Below are 5,374 nucleotides of genomic sequence, written 5' to 3' on the forward strand. Positions count from 1 at the left end.
CAGAGTTCCGGTAGGGACCATTAGGCCCATCAAGCTAGGGAGCAGACCACTGGCCGATTCCCCTCCGCAGTCTCCGGAGTTCCTACCGAGGGCAATGTCTCTTGCTCAGCCCGCCCTTCCTGTGGCAGAGCGAGGCGCCCCTCCCCTCACTCTCTTCCCCGGAGGGTGGGAACTGCTCCCCTGCAGGTACCCTGCCAGAGACCAGCCAGGGTGAGAAAATCCCAAGGAAATGTGTCTTATTGCTGCAGCCCCTCCTTCACCACCCTCGGGTGCTGCAGGACTCCCCCAGAGCGAGAGGCCACAGTCCACTCCTGACTCCCCCAGGCGAGGCCACACTCCCCAGAGCAGAAGGAGCACCTCCGATGCCCACCACAGCCACCGGATCTCTCCCGGCGTAGGTGGCCGCAGCCTGCCCCTGATGGCTGCCCCTGCCGGACACGACCGCAGCCCCACTAGGGTGCCAGCCTCCCTACAGCTGACCCTCGGCCTGGGCTTAGTCAGGTCCGCCCCTAGGACTCCGACCATGACAAAGGGCCGATGCCATGCTGCGCACCTCCTGGCCCTATTTGGCCCTAGTCCGGAGGGCCCCACCTCACCCAGGACCCCTACGGAAAGAGGGCCCCCCATTACACCGCCCACCAGCTCCCGTAGGACCCATGGCGTCCTCACAGATGACCTACACCCAGAATACACTCCTGACGGCCCGCCCCCGATGCCCGGCTGCCACCTGTAGCTACTGGCGTAGGGGCCTCCTTCCTGGTGTGCCATAGCGCCCCTCTCCAACTGCCCCATGAGTAGAAAAACCCTGAAGTTTTTTGTCCACTAGTGACCTAAAGACACGATCCCCAGTGAACCAGCCCCCTCTTCCCCCAGCATCCCCAGTGTTACCCTTTGCCCCTCCCTCTTCCACCTTGGAGAATCAGAGAACTTGCTATCACAGGGGAAACCCACATACAGGGTATGAGGCGAGAGGAGAGAGGCTGTCTGTAGCCACAAGCATGACTCCACTGAATTCCACAGTTGGCCACCAATTTATGCAATGTACGGCTGCTATGGAATACACTATGTTTCCCAGCTGACTCTTCCCGCAGCTATCTCACTGCCATGGCAGGCGGCGGGATTAGTATTGATAATCCTGTAGTCTGAGGCAGCATGCAGGTGAACAGATTAAAATTGGAGCAGATGTGTTTTCTCTCTTTTATCTGCCATGGAAAGATATAACTGCAACAAGAGAGTGTATAAGAGTAGTGTGTCTCCCTCTTATGAAGGCTGAGAGTAATCTGTTACATCTGTTCTACCCCACACTGGGAGCAGACTTAGGTCAGCTTATTTAGAGTTGCCATATCTCTCAGAGACAGCGAGAAATATACATGAATAAGCGTGTATTACAACCCTACCATACTCATCATACATTTCACTAAGGCAGTATTAACTTCATAAAATAATTAACATGGATATGTTTCCCCAAGATTTAAACATATGCACACTTTATATTTTTCTGTCACCTTCTTTCACCCTCACTATGTACGTCCAAAAAATGCTGGCTCTGCACGTCTGAGTGTTCATCTTATTCACACACCACACTTACACTGAAGTGGTATTTGGATCTTCATCTCAACACCACAATACATTATCTCTAAATACGAATAAACACACTTATATATAATATGTATAAGTAGCGAGAGACATAACTCCAATGTTGAAATGATGTTGGCACCAGAACATGTCCCCCAGTGTGACCCCCCCCCCAGTGCAATACGCGACAGATTCTCCCAGTATCAGTGCCCCCCCCCCCGTCCCCGTAATTGTCGTATGTCCCCCCCATAGACCAGTCTAATTCTTTGTATGCCGTGTACATATACGTAAGGTATATTTACTGTGACTGACCCACGTAGAGATACTGTGTAGCAATAGCTTCCCTCTGTCCCTGTCACGCGAGTAGACAATAAGTGATATATTTTTCCATTCTCTGTCATGCGCACGTAACATAACGTAGCTAGGATATCGTCCATGTCACGTGGATGTTTATAACTAGCATAATGTGCCGTCCATGTCATGCAAACTTGTATGGGAATGAGCATATACTTCTGTCTGTCATGCTCTGCATATACTGAAATAGACTGTGTTGTGAATGTTGTACACACGGGAACAGAACACATCTGGTATACTGAATGAGATGTATGTGTATTACTGTGTGGGAATTGTCCTGTATAAGTAGAGACATATCACTGTGTGTTGGTCAAACTCTCTATGAACTAGGTGACGATATTTATTGTAGAATATAGTCGCCTGTGTCATATTAATATTTTGTATCATTTAGGTTTGGTCACGGACTGTAGTGTGTAACTGGTTATTGTTAATAGCCTACATACGTGTGTCTTGGACCAGTTGTGTTTGGACTTCCCTTCCTTGTCTGTACACTCTGACTCGGTCGAGAACAAAGAACCCAAGGCTGCACCGTACCTGGACCTGAGAAGTCGGGGCTCAGACTACGCTGCATAACAGTTATAATACCGGGTAGTGTTGTAAGAGACGCCTATTAGCCCTAAATGACAAAGAACTTGAACAGCTAATGTTAGCAGATTATTTTTCTTTAAGAATTTTTGAATAGTTTCTATTTGTTTTGAAAATTCAGTATATTTCTATCCAAGAATAAATATTTCTGACTGAGATGAGGGACACTATTGTACCAGCAGAAATCCTTACAGTAGTAGTAAGTTAAAGAAATAGCTTTGTTTCCAAATAAAAACTTCACTGGTTAATGGCAGTCGTAGTCTATACCCTCTCTTTCTGTATACTTATAGATGTGGTAACATCCACAAGGGTGACCCTGACTCACTAACGACTTTTTGACTCGTGGTCCTTCACCTACATAGACTCTTGCGACATCCCATGTTACGACTCTAATGGTCTTCCATCTGTCTAGAAGCTTTTGCACGTGTTTTTATGTCGTATTTTTTAATCTGTTACTGAGCCTCATACCAGAAGACCCGACATCCAAACTCAGTCACTTCGTCAGGATTTGCAAGGTCTGATATTATTGAGTCTGCCTCATACTTGGAAGAGCCTCTCTATCGGGATAATATTATTGAACTTCAGACCCATGCATACTCTGACATGAAGCTTCTTGCACATTTTCTTCCACATAATCCTGCCGAACCTCATCTTGGTGCACGTCCAGCTGTGAAGGAAGGATATGTTAGCTGGAACAACCATTCTCACTCACTAGTACGTGTAGCCTGTGAACAGACACTGGACGTTGTCATTGCAAATCACCTTAGACGTATGTCACGTCACTGCTAACTCAGCTGTTTGAATATGTATAAACATTATCTCGTGGAAAGTTTAGGAAGGAGAAATCATGCGATATTTTCACACCGCCAACATCCCTCAACTTCACTTCTTCTCCCTCATAATACTCGGACAGAACATTGCCAGTGTCACTAGTTGAGTGAAAAATGAAAAGAAAAGAGATCGTTTCATATGCAGTATGCATCTCTCAGCGACATCCTACTGAGCTGTTTTCCTGCCGGCACAGACATTGTACATGTAGAGAATTAGATGTCAGAAGCAGGTAATGTAAGAACCGGTGCTGTCACCAAAGACGATTCCACTTAACAAAGACAACATCACACAACAAAGATATCATCATACAGCAAATACATCACACAACAATGACATCAATGCAACAGACATCAACACTCAACACACAGGTCTGATAGAAGCCAGCTGTTCCATGAAACTGTGTGCCTGATGAGATTTTAATGCCAGTTTGATGGCCTGATCTGATCTGGGAGTAAAAGTGAAGCGAGAGCCACTTTGTCACATATTACTTCCTTCGAAATTTTGTCTTTCAGTCCGTATTTTGAATATAAACAAAATTAATTCGATTTACCACGTTGAGTACACCGCTTCCCGTTCGATCAATGAAGTTAAGCAACACTGGGTCTGGTTAGTACTTGGATGGGTGACCGCCTGGGAACACCAGATGCTGTTGGCATCCCTACGCGTCAAGTGGGGTTCGTGGAGGATTAGTGCCCCTCCCTGTAAAACAATTAACTCTAAGCCCTTGGCCACCCCGTTTGGGATACATGGCGTCTGGCAATGAATGAATGAATTCGAATAATTCTTTCTTTGAGCGTGTCATTTAAGTTTCATTCTTTCTTTTACTAAGCTTATTTTATTTAACTTAGTAGGTTCTTGCTGTAGTGGAGGCGTCAATAAATGCTAAGTCTAACGCAATTCTGTTTGATAAGTATTTCTTGAATTGAATAAAGTCGTCTGGAGATCAACATTATTAACCTTTAACACGTCGTCGTTGTCAAGAGGTGAATAAAATATGCCATAACATTATACTGCGGCTGAATTAAGAATTCAGGTCAATTGCCATTGTATCCTTTCTCTTGGTGTTTGGTTTAATCGTTTTCATGTTATCTTTAGCATTGTCTGTCCTAACAATAAAATTAGTTGCCTAAATTCGTACTACATTACTCATTTTCCTAATCAAGGTTATCATCATTGCTAAGAGCTGATACAAAACTGTCATGAAACATCATGTTGTGTGATAGCTTGCTGTGCCTTTACTAATAATCATAATGGCAGTGCAAAGCTGAAAAATGTTATCCCACCGGTATTCACCAGTGTAAAGCTGTTGATCTTATCCCACCGGTATTCACCAGTGTAACACAGGAGATTTTATAATCTTACTGTTGTTGGTACTGATCAACTCATCCATGGATAATATAAGTGGTACTCGACTTAGTATAGTAGAAGGTAAATATTTAAGAAAAGAAAGAATTGTGGTAGCGTTTGTAGTTTTTGGCCGAGCTTAGATTTAGTCAGTACCACAGGTGGTCGTCGTTCCCTCAGCGAAGGAATCTTGAATTGGAAGGGGAGTGAATTTGGCTTGAGGACATAATTTCCTTGATTAGGTACACTAATAAAGAGAAGAAAATGATATATACTTTAATAATTCTATGCTAATTTCCACAAAACATTTTTAATTACCTGACCCTTTTTAGTATGAGAGAAGATTATACATGTTACCAAGGTTTTGGATGATCATTCCCCTAACATTATTACCAGACGAAACAATTTGATACATTCAAGCGATGTATGAAGTCATTGTATCACATTTTCTTTTTGTCAGTTACTCTTGGGCTCGGTAATAGCCTCAAGACAGGGACCTTTTTTACGAGCATGGGTTATCTATTCGGGCTGACATAGCCTCGAACCAATAAGAATGATTACTTGTGTTCATTTTTCATCCATATAATATATTCTCCTCATGTAATTTTCTAGAATCCAATATCAATTCAATACTATTTACAGTTCATAATCATCATTGCTATATAGTCACTAGAAATACATAATC

General features: G+C 43.9%; 1 pseudogene; it reads left to right on the plus strand.

Moving 5' to 3' along the window:
- Window positions 1–3,885: 3,885 nt before the first annotated feature.
- Window positions 3,886–4,000, plus strand: LOC145418185 (5S ribosomal RNA; annotated as a pseudogene).
- The last annotated feature ends 1,374 nt before the right edge of the window (window positions 4,001–5,374 follow it).

The sequence above is a fragment of the Coenobita brevimanus genome, chromosome 112 (genome assembly GCF_032717465.1).
Source record: "Coenobita brevimanus isolate Jiangsu-jjx chromosome 112, ASM3271746v2, whole genome shotgun sequence".
In the NCBI taxonomy this organism is placed as follows: domain Eukaryota; kingdom Metazoa; phylum Arthropoda; class Malacostraca; order Decapoda; family Coenobitidae; genus Coenobita; species Coenobita brevimanus.